The 12,120-nt window shown below is 42.3% G+C and overlaps 1 long non-coding RNA gene across 8 annotated transcripts in view; it reads left to right on the forward strand.

The window, feature by feature from the left end:
* LOC309656887 overlaps nucleotides 1–12,120 on the forward strand; it is a 268,342-nt gene that overhangs the window by 76,728 nt on the left and 179,494 nt on the right. For 5 of the 8 annotated variants that reach the window (XR_014261577.1, XR_014261578.1, XR_014261579.1 and 2 more), the window contains exon 1: nucleotides 9,704–9,789. The exons of 2 other annotated variants lie outside the window; for them this stretch is intronic. This is a non-coding gene — a long non-coding RNA (uncharacterized lncRNA). Of the gene's footprint in view, nucleotides 1–710; nucleotides 9,790–12,120 lie in introns of those variants that run through there. One more of the 8 variants, XR_014261576.1, reaches the window with a different exon arrangement.

Below are 12,120 nucleotides of genomic sequence, written 5' to 3' on the forward strand. Positions count from 1 at the left end.
ACTGGGTCTTGTTATTTGAATTGAATACTGATGATACTCCAGAGCCTCTTCGTGTGGCACGTCCAGATCTCAAAGCCTGATGAAGAGTCACTCTGTGGACCTTCAATTGGGCAGCATTGGTTGTTGCATTATATCCATACTGTCTTTTAAAAAGCATTTTCACCATTTTTGACTTGGCTTTTGATGACCTTCATAATCAGGACATTATTGGCTGGTGTGTCCTCTAGAAGTAGAACTGAGTGACAGCTTTCATCAATGTGCCATCAAAGGGCAGGGAAACAGCCAAAAGCTCCAGAAAGATTGCTCTGTTCCACTTTCTAAATCTCAAGCAAGTGCATCTAACTGGTGAAACCCTAGCTGCAAGGGGGACTGGCAGATGGAGACTTTAGCTTTTCAGCCTTTCCAGATAGATCTGTCCTCAACTCTCTTGACATCTCAGCAGCATTTGACTCAGATGAATATACCTTCTTTCTGGAAACCCCCTTCCCTTGTGTCTATGGTACAGAACTCTCCTGGGTTTCCACCTACCTTTCTGGACCTCTGTTCTCTATCTCTTTTGCAGTTGTTCATTCCCTACCCTTTTTTTTTTTTTTAATTTATTTATTTTATTTATTTATTTTTGGCTACGTTGGGTCTTCGTTGCTGTGCACGGCTTTCTCTAGTTGCAGCGAGAGGGGGCTACTCTTCATGGCGGTGCGCGGGCTTCTCATTGCGGTGGCTTCTCTTGTTGCGGAGCACGGGCTCTAGGCACATGGGCTTCAGTAGTTGTGGCATGCGGGCTCAGTAGTTGTGGCTCACGGGCTCTAGAGTGCAGGCTCAGTAGTTGTGGCTTGTGGGCTCTAGAGTGCAGGCTCAGTAGTTGTGGCTCACGGGCTTAGTTGCTCTGCGGCATGTGGGATCTTCCCGGACCAGAGCTCGAACCCTTGTCCCCTGCGTTGGCAGGAGGATTCTTAACCACTGCACCACCAGGGAAGCCCCCTACCCTTTTCTTAAATGATGATATTCCTCATATTTATGCCCCAAACCCACTTTCTTTTCTCATCCTATATGCTTTTTTTAAAGATACTCTCATTTTTGTCCATGTTTTCAGTCACCATCTATTTGCTGTTGACTTCCAAATTTATATCTCCAATTTATATCTTTCTTTTGAGTTTCAAACCTGAAAAGCCAACTCCCCACTAAAATTATGTGTCCCAAAGGCAAGGCATGTTCAACATGCCCAGTAATGAATCCATCCAATTTTCTCTCAAAATGTATTCCTTTATGTTTTCATCATCCTTTCAGGAATCCAGCCAGAACCTTGATGTTTCAAAGGATTGTGCTTTTTACCTGGTGGTTGGATTCCAAGAGGAGGAAACAGAAACTGTCAGGCCAGTTAAGGGTTATATCTGTAACTGGTGCATCATAATTTCTGCTAAATGATATTGCTCAAACCAGTCATAAGGTTCACCCAGATTCAATAAAGTGGAGAAACTGGCTACCTCATTATGGGGGCATGTCAAGTTCATATTGCAAAAGAATGTGTGGAATGGGAGATATCATTGTGACCATCTTCTGAAAGTGCAATTTGCAACAATGGCAAAATCAGAAATCAAATTCAGACTCAACAAACTGCAAAGCCAAAGAACTTAACTGTGAAGTTGTATTGCTTCACATGTTCAGAAGAGCACTTCTTTCACTTCTGGAAAATAACTGAAACAAAGGAATATTGGGGCTCTTCAATCTTTAGTTAATTGCTCATTCATTTACTCTTCCAATATTGTTAAGTACCTACAACAAACTCAGGCATTGTTTGAGTGTGCACAATAATGTATAGAATATACAAGTCACTGGTCTCCTGGAGCCCAGAGTCTGTTCTTCCATGATTGCAAAAGTAGTTTCACTTTGAATCAATGGAATCAGAATCAATTGTTTTTAAGGGGCAGGATCAATCTATTTTTGATCCTAAGCAATGTTGGAATGAAGCCCTACAGGGAAGTAGAGGCCTGCACAGAGTTTAAAATTGAAGCTTGATCCAGTCAAAGTTTATAGCATTGTACAATGTTTAGATCTCTTGGTATGGCGTGTATTCAGGGAGGACTGTACATTTTAAATATTTACAACTGATAAATATTTTTCATTATATGACAGTACTTGACACATAGCAGCTTGTAGGAAAAAATGCTTGAATTCAACATTCAAGTGAATTAATTACACATCCTGTCCTAGGGTCAAACAGTGGTGCTCTGGCTAAATGGCCAACAGTTGGCAGGCCAATTGCCAAAATGATCAGTTGGATCACTGTGCAATCCAATTCCCTCATTAAGACAACTAAACAGTAACAATGAAATCAGATTGACTCTATGGAAATCTAATCAATTGCTCCACAATCAGATATAACAGCTCTCCAATCAAATTAATTTAATTTTATTTGGTTTAGTTAAGTGACATAGACACAGTCTTCATGGGTGCCTGTTCTCTTCTCATATACAGCATGACATAACATCAGCATTTGAAGGGGTCCCAAAGCTTCTGATTCTATGCTTCTCACATGGGACGAAAGTGAAGGCAGTACACAAAGTCACTAGATCGATGTGGTGTGTCTCTCTGGGGTGCTAAGGGTATCTGCAAATTTGGAGGGGGATATATTTATGTATTTAAATGAGTAAGATGCATCATGGAATATGTGTTAGTCAAGATAGATTCGATTATGATCTGATAACAAAAAACTTCCAGTCTTGGTGACTTAAAACAAAAAAGCTTATTTCTTATTCATGGGACACATCCATGAGGGTCAGCTAGGGCCTGTGTTTCACATTGTCTTCATTATAGGATCTGGATTGAAGGAGCAGTCTCTCTGTAGAACTTTTCCTGTTGTCTTAGTGGAAGAAAAGACAACTACAGTAAATCATGGATTAGATCCTAATACATCCATCTGGAAGTGGCACCTGTCATGTCCGCACACACTTCATTGGCCGAAGCATGTCATAGAGACCCACCTATCTTCAAAGAGGGACAGGGAAGTGCAATCCTACTATGTGCCCAGAAGAATTAAAAATATTTTTTGAGCAGTATTAATATCTACCACAGAATGGGGTGCAAATTTCCTTTTTTTAATTTATTTTTAATTTTTATTGGAGTATAGTTGATTTACAATGTTGTGTTAGTTTCAGGTGTACAGGAAAGTGAATCAGTTATACATATACATATATCTACTCTTTTTTAGATTCTTTTCCTAGATAGGCCATTACAGAATGTTGAGTAGAGTTCCCTGTGCTCTACAGTAGTAGGTCCTTATTAGTTATCTATTTTGTATATAGTAGTGTGCATATGTCAATCCCAATCTCCCAACTTACCCCTTCCCCTCTTCTCCCTGGTAACCATAAGTTTGTTTTCTACATCTGTGACTCTATTTCTGTTTTGTAAATAAGTTCATTTGTACCATCTTTTTAGATTCCACATATAAGCGATATCATATGATATTTGTCTTCAACATCACTAATTATTAGAGAAATGCAAATCAAAACTACAATGCGGTATCACTTCACAGCTGGCAGAATGGCCATCATCAAAAAATCTACAAACAATAAATGCTGGAGACGGTGTGGAGAAAAGGAAACCTCCTACACTGTTGGTGGGAATATAAATTGGTACAGCTACTATGGAGAACAGTATGGAGGTTCCTTAAAAAATTGAAAATAGAGCTACCATATGACCCAGAAATCCTACTCCTGGGCAAATATCCAGAGAAAACCATAATTCGAAGAGATACATGCACCCCAATGTTCATTGCAGCACTATTTACAATAGCCAGGACATGGAAGCAACCTAAATGTCCAGAGGAATGGATAAAGAAGATGTGGTACATATATACAGTGGAATATTACTCAGCCATAAAAAAGAACGAACTAATGCCATTTGAAGCAACATGGATGGACCTAGAGATTGTCATACTGAGTGAAGTACGCAAATTTCATAGAAACTGTAGGATGAAACAAGACTTTGAAGAAGTTTCTTGCAATCCATGTGCACCTACTCAGTGTTGATTAAATAAAGGAAAATGATACATACTTGCCTAAAGTTGTTACTGAACCAGGCAAGCGAAGCGCCAAGAGGCCCAAGTTTGTAGCCAAGAAAGAGTTTACTTACAAGGCAGCCAAACGAGGAGGCAGGAGAACAAGCTTCAGATCCGCCTCCCCAGAGGTGAGGGGTTTGAGATGTTTATAGGTTAAAAGAAGCTGGGTGGTCTTAGGCATGAAGAAATGGGATTGGAAGTGGGGAAAAGGTGAGGTAATCAGTGTTCTGCGCAGGAGTATCTGGGTTACACGCTTCTTCATGGGTTGCATGTTCAAAAATGGAGGTGCTTAGCATGATCTGAGGGTGAAGTTTCTGGCCCTCTGATGTCAAAAGGTCACTCATTGGACACCTGCACAGTCCCAGTTTCAGGGTCAATGGTCCCAAACAATCTTGGCCCGCTTTAACTGGGCAGGAGCCAACTCCAGTTTCCTGAAAAACAACTTAAGCCCCTGCCCACCCTCCGCCTCCATTACTATAGGGACCCATACGATGAAGACATAATCTATAGGGGTGGTTAAGAAGTCTGGTGCTATATTACCTAGGCTATGTGAAGCTTGGAGGGTATGCAATTAAAGAAAAAAAAGTAAAACTAAAGTAGGCTTGATTAGCAAAGGCAGGTTACAAACAGAGGGGTGTTTAATAAGCTGTTCCCTTATCAGCTGTTCCCTTATCTGTTGTTCTGTAAGATACACTCAAGGACTTCTATTAAGGTGCCAGCTTCTATTAACCCTTTGGGGCATGGTTTCAAAGTGCTTCATTTTATCTTAAAATATATAAATGCATATTCATTTCCTTGTCTTTTGATGTCAGTGGTTATCTATGAAAATGGGTTTCTTGATTGAGATTGCTTATTGTCTAATATCCCTGAGAGCTTTCTCTATGTGAGAATCTAAAGCCACAGGCAAAGGCATCTGAGTGAATAGTCCTTCAAGATGCTGTACAATTCTTTTACCGTTGTCTCTTTCACACATTATTTGGAAGCAACTATCAAATGCAAGTACTTGCATTTAAAAAGTATTTCTAAATCTTTTAACTTACCTTTTCCGCATTCACTATTTATTTTAAAAGATTTCAAACAGACAGGAATCCACACTTGCGTGTCTACCACCAGTATAGTTTTCATAGAAATAACAGCTTTACTTCTTTTTGCAATCATTTTATATGCACTTAAATAATATTTAATTAAATTATATAATTAGAGTAAGTGCAAAAGGCACAAACAGGTTTGGGAATGATACAACTCAAGTGGAGGGAACAGAAATGCAAGAGCATAGCAGAGAGTATACTGGCCACTAGTCTCAGCCATTCCTGGGCATCAGATAGTACATTTTCAATAACAAATGGAGAGCACCTGATGATAATCTGGTAAAGTGATTTGTTAAAAGAACTTGTACTAGACTTTGGTGGAAAAGTTTAGGAAAACTGTCCAATATCCTCATATTGCAATTAATGATCCTAAAGCCCAGAGCCTGTAAACTACTTAAATCCATTCATTCATTCACTCATTCATTAATTCATTGATACATTCATAGGCAGTAGAGTGGATATGAACACGGATTCTGGCACCAGAGAGCCCAGATTTACTTCCCTTTTTCTCAGTTTCCCCAACTGTAAAGTAGGGAGAATAGGACCCACCTCACAGGGTTGTTGTCGAGATTAAATGAGATAATGGATGTAAGTGCTATTTTTTTTTTTTTTTTTGGCTGCGTTGGGTCTTCGGTGCTGCGGGCAGGCTTTCTCTAGTTGTGGCGAGTGGGGGCTACTCTTCGTTGCGGTGTGTGGGCTTCTCATCGCGATGGCTTCTCTTGTTGTGGAGCATGGGCTCTAGCGTGGGCTTCAGCAGTTGTGGCATGCGGGCTTAGTTGCTCCGGGGCATGTGGGATCTTCCCGGACCAGGGATCGAACCCATGTCCCCTGCATTGGCAGGCGGATTCTTAACCACTGCACCACCAGGGAAGTCCCTGTAAGTGCTATTTAAATGTTAACTTATGATAAATGTATTCATTGGATGAATATTTGCTGGGTAAATGCCACGTGCCCAGTGTTGGGCTAGTGATGGAGAAAGGTAAACCATAGCACAGTCATTTCTTTTGTAAAGTTAATAATCTAATGTGAGGAGACAGATATTACATAAGGACTTTTTGAAGTTACATTTTGTGAGGAAGTACACGGTGGCAGGAATGAGCCTTTCCTCTCCATATCCTCAGAGATTAGTAGACTCTGGCACATACTAAGTTCAACAAAACATTTCTGGAATTAATGAATAAATTAATAATGAATAAATAAATATATGACTTATCCAAAGAGCAATACTCATTTAGTGGATGAGGAAGTACTAAAACTAAACTCGTCTAATTTCTAGTTTTTCTAGTTCACTAAGATGCCTGCTTTAAACAGGCTTTCTAAGATTTGAACTTAGATTACTAGATTCAGAATTTTAATTTCTATATGATGGCTATCAGCACTATGTTTATAAATTTAGGAAAAATGCAAATAGAGTATCATTATACATCTGAACCATTATTTTTATGTGCTTAAAAATGAGTTTCTTTATTGGTAGAGTTTTAACTTTTTGAACTGTAGGAATCTTCTGACTAGCAAGGAATGTTACTGAACAATAAATAAATGCTGAAAAGTGAATTGTTTTGTCTTGCCCCCAAAACTTAACCAAACAGACCCATTGTTCAGCAGGTCTCTGAGGCCGTCTCTATCTTTGATGACAAACACATGCAAGAAAATGTGGGTCCTCTAGAACTCCTGGAGGAGAATGGGCAGGGATGCACCATCTGGGGAGCTCATTTTTACCTGAGGGTTTACCCCCTATGAACATGACACAAAATTTTTAAATGGTTTAGATAGAAATATTTTCAAGATGTATTACATGCTTCCCTGACTCCTTAGATGGAATGTTCTGAAAACACCGCATGTCCAGTTGTAGCATGGTTGGTTATAGCTAAAGAAATCTCTCCAGTTGAATTTGTAAAGAGGAGGGTGGGCAGCCCCACTGTTTCTGTTTGCACCTATTTCTCCCACCTTTTATAATTTCTCAGCTGTGTGAAATGGGACGTGCCTGACAAGGGCCAAACATTTCCTGATCTATCTACATAATTAACCCATTATCTGCTAAGTGTGAGTGCATTCGGGGACATCACAGGGCAGAATATTTAATATTTGCAATGTTTGACGTCTAGTTTTCTATAGGCATCCATTGATGTAAATGCCTGGCAGTGTTTAGCTGCTCGGTTATCGTAAACAATTAACAAAAATCATCAAGCCTTCCGAAGTCCATTTTTCTTGTCACAGACTCCCGTCTTGTCCTCTGAAAGACTGAACTCCATCTGCCCACTCCCTCCTCCACTTGTTCTCAGTGTTTCCCTCCCTCCGTACCTCCGCACTATCTCCTCCAGCCTTCTCCCTCTCATGCTCCTCTTTTTCTTTCTTCTTCTCCCTTCCCCTTCTCCCTCTCTCCTTCCACTCTTCATTCTCCTTTCCGCCATCTTGTCTTCCCTCTATCTTCAGCCTTCTCTCCCTTTGCGAAACCTCACTCCTCTTATCAGCAAAAACCTACATACATAGCTCTTAATCTTTATCTGCAGTTGCCCTCTAGGTTAAGTCACAGGGTTTCCCTGAAGTGTGTCTCCCAGTGCCTGCCAACTACTTAGGACTCCAGATCTGGAGATAGAGTGATGCATAGTTAAAGAAGAACTGGTAAGAATAATCAAATACAAGCTGACGGTCAACACTTGACAGCTGGCAGAAGAGCTCTCTTAAAGAGAATGCAATCAACACCGTGCAGAAGCCCGAGGAGGTTGTACAATTCGAAACTAGCATCCCGAACTGTAGGGCAGACAGAAGGACAATAGGAGAAGCTCGATTTAAACACGGCAAAGTGAAAACAGCAACATTGGATCTGGGAAGAGTTGATGATAGCTAAACTAAGAATTAGAAAGTGGGTTCAAAACTTCCTGTGGGAGCACTGCGTTGGCCTGTCTTCCCACTCCGTGGACTCTGTGCCAGCAAACACATCTCCTTTTCATTTGTCAGCATTCTGTTTCTTGTTAGAGACTGGGATTCCTGGCAGTGGGAGAGACCAGCACTGCTTGATATGCAGGCCCTGCGCTCCCGCGACGGTCTCTGCACACTTAGGTCCTCATGCTTTGGAGATGCTGCTGGTTGGTTGTCCCAGCCAACTGGGCAGTAGCTGGGTGTGCTGCAGGGAACACTGGCACCTGAGGACAAGCCCTCGCCTCTCCCCAGAGACAGCTCCCTCCTGTTGCCTCACTACCCTGCTCCCTCCTAATATTCTTTTTCTTGGACTATTTCCCCCCCCCCCACAACGAGTTTGCCTGGGCTACCACCTCCCTTCACATAGCCAAACAGGGAGATGTTAGGGTTCTGAATCCTTTGCAGAGGAGGGGTGCTGAGGGACCAACTGGGAGGGGACACGAAGGAACATCCTGGGGTGCTGGAAATGTTCTCTAGCTTGGTCTGAGTGATGGTTATATGAGGGTATGCATATGTAAACATTTACCCAGCTGTGCATTTAAGATTGTGCACTGCACCGTGTGTAAGTTATATCCTGAGAGGGAGAGAGAAAGAGAAGATCTAGAATCTGCGTTTGACTCCATTTAGGGTCGTATGACCTCTGGCTCTTGCCAAGCCTATAAATACGGCTAAATATAGTACTCGTTGCATAGGGGATTGTGTGGGTGAAATGAAAAAACATTCAGCAGTGTGTAAAGTGCTTGGTACAGGGTTAGTGCTCAATAATAGATTGCAAATATCATCATTATTGCTGGAGAAAATTACTCTTCCAACATGGTAATAAATGCAAATGTTTTGATTTAAAATCCCTCTTTGCATATTGGAGTATCTGGAGACCATCTTTCAAGGCCTTAACTCAAAGGTGTGACTAATAGTGGGGATCTTAGGCACTGAAGCAGGCTAACAGAAGAAAATCATCGGGCAAGGGGCCCAGGAGGGCTCTTTAAATTATAGCAGCCGGGCGGCCCCCGCCACCTGGCTGGCCTTTGCAGGCTGACCTCACCTGTACATCACACCCATTACAGCCACGTGTCTTGAGTCCCAGAGGCAAATTTCTGATGCATTCATTTTTGGCCAATAAACTCCACACACATGCAAGATCTAAACTCTGGATGGACCTGGTTTAACACCAATGCTGAGAAACACAGCTGTGACTAATGGCATGATCTCAGCTCAGCAGTGGAAAATCAGAGCCTTCTTGATTCTTTTTCTGCCATCATTAAAATGTTTTATTCTGCTCAGGAAATGGATGAGACCCCAGTATTTATTGCCGACCTCTACTTTGCTTGTAACTACTTAGAAATCCATAGAACTACAGGATGTCTGAGCTCTACGAGGTCTTAAAGAATAGCTAGATGAGAACCCCTCACTTTATAGATGAAGTGGGAGGAAAAGTCACTCGCACGAGGTTCATTCATCTTCAGCAAGTATTTATTCAGCGACTGTGTGCCAGGATTTGTGGTAGACCTTGGATTACATAACTTGGCATGGAAAATTCCTTCTAGCTCTCTTCCGGAGTTCTCCTAAGCCAGACTATGACTTGAGTTGGTACTGCCTGATATGCATTGATGTCTTTGATAGAACAGTAATGTAGACAGTGTGCAACGACCGGAGTACTGAGTTATATAATCAAGGCGGAAGCATGGGCTCTGTCAGCTGGCATTGCAAACCAGGTGGACTTACGTACAGGTAAGACACAAGGCCAGCACCCTGAGCTGGGTGGAGGGATGCAATCGCCCCTGCAGCCTTCACCGCTGCCTTCCCTATGCCCTTCTCATAATCTCTTCTGCTGTACGCAGATCTTTGGGGCATCACCTTTGTTTCCTCACTTCCTGATTTTTTGGGCTACTCTACCTAGTCATTTCATTCTAAATGCAACCACCTACATGTGCTGGAAAGAGAAATGGAATACACAGGGGGCTGGCCCTGGTCCTCAAACCCCCTCAACCATGGGCCTTGACTGCATGTGCTATGGGGCATTAAACCACCCTTTATCACCCTCCAAACAAGTAACCTCACCTAGTGACATGGACCAGGTACTTGGCACCAAAGAGCATTGAGAGCTGTGGCACATTGGAGAGAACACATCCTGCATAAAGGGACAGTCGCTCCCCAGTCTGCTGGGTGTTTCCATGGAAATTACAGAGCTAGCACCGCCACATCTTCAGATTTTTCAAAATAAGCCAGAAATTTCTCTTTTTTGATGATGTTTCCCAGTTTTTTGAAATCATTCTGTGGGTCAAATAAAAAAAAAAAAAAAGCATTTGTGGGCTCCTGGGCTGCTTTAAAAACAACAACAACAACTGATGCCCTAAAGGATGGTCCAGAGATATTCTTTCAAATTTAAGGTCAGCAGACATAGTGAATGAGGATGGGCAGAAGGACATTTGTTTTTTAAATTTATTTATTTGTTTATAGTTTTGGCTGCGTTGGGTCGTCGTTGCTGCGTGCGGGCTTTCTCTAGTTGCGGCGAGCGGGGGCCACTCTGTTGCGGTGCGTGGGCTTCTCATCGCGGTGGCTTCCCTTGTTGCGGAGCACGAGCTCTAGGCGAGCGGGCTTCAGGAGTTGTGGTGCGTGGGCTCAGTAGTTGTGGCTCACGGGCTCTAGAGCGCAGGCTCAGTAGTTGTGGCACACGGGCTTAGTTGCTCTGAGGCATGTGGGATCTTCCCAGACCAGGGCTCGAACCGGTGTCCCCTGCATTCACAGGAGGATTCTTAACCACTGTGCCACCAGGGAAGCCCCCCAGAAGGATGTTTGGATATGACAGTCTGTTACTTCCTGGTTCAGGAAAGACTGTGCAGGTATTGTGAGAGGGAGCTGCAATCACGAGGAAGCTGAATTCCAGCCACATACTCACCTCTCCCTCTGAGAAAGTCATTTCAGCAATCTGAGCCTCCTTCTTTCTGCTGGTAATATGGGCTCGTGCCATCTTCTCAGGGATTTGTCATTCAATCAAGAGACTTTGTGCTGTTGAGGTAGTCCATCCACTCATTCATTCATCTGAATATTTGTTAAGAAGCTACCACTTATATGTGGAATCTAAAATACGATACAAATCAACATATCTATGACACAAAAACAGACTCACAGATATAGAGAACAGACTTGTGGTTGCCAAGGGGGAGAGGGGGTGGGGGAGGGAAGGACTGGGTGTTTGGGATTAGCAGATGCAAACTATTATATATAGGATGGATAACCAACAAAGTCCTGCTGTGTAGCACAGGGAACAATATTCAATATCCTGTGATAAACCATAATGGAAAAGGATATATACATACATACATATATATATATATATATATATATAACTGAGTCACTTTGCTGTATAGAAGAAATTAACACAACATTGTAAGTAAACTATACTTCAATAAAATTTAAAAAAAAAAAAAAAAAAAAAGAACCTACCAGGCAGCAGACACAGTGTAAGTACTTACAACCGGTAATAAGCAGAACAAACACAGTCCCTGGCCTCAAAGAGCACACGGTTGAAAGGGAAGGACAGACAACTTCGGAAGCAGTAACAATGTAGTGTGACAAATGCTGTGATGGGGTGGAGGGTGCTATGGAAGCACCCCAAGGTCCAACCTCATCTTCCTCGCCTCTTCCCCAGCTTCCTAGGTTCCCATCGCCAGTCTTCAAGCTGCTTCCTGAACACACCAGCCTTTTCATGCCAACCTCTTTTCTGTCTTAACATCTTGGTCCTTGCTGTTCACTCTGCCTGGAACTATCTTTCCCTAGATATTTGCAGAGCTGCTCCCTTATTTCACTCATACCTGTTCTCAGAGAGATGTCCTCTACTCAGTGATGTCCTCCAATTGTCCTATCTAAAATAGCAACCCCACATGTTCTGCTCTAGTTTTTTATAGCACTGGCTACCACCTGATGTTCTAGTATATGTTTGTTTTGTTGTTGTTACTGTTCATTGTCTGTCAGCTTCTTGGGAGTCTGGACTTTTATCTCTTTCATCCACTGCTATCTCCCCTGTGCCTGGAACAGAGCTTAGACTCTGGTTGTTATTCA

The sequence above is a fragment of the Balaenoptera physalus genome (assembly GCF_965194825.1).
Source record: "Balaenoptera physalus genome assembly, chromosome: 3".
NCBI lineage: Eukaryota > Metazoa > Chordata > Mammalia > Artiodactyla > Balaenopteridae > Balaenoptera > Balaenoptera physalus.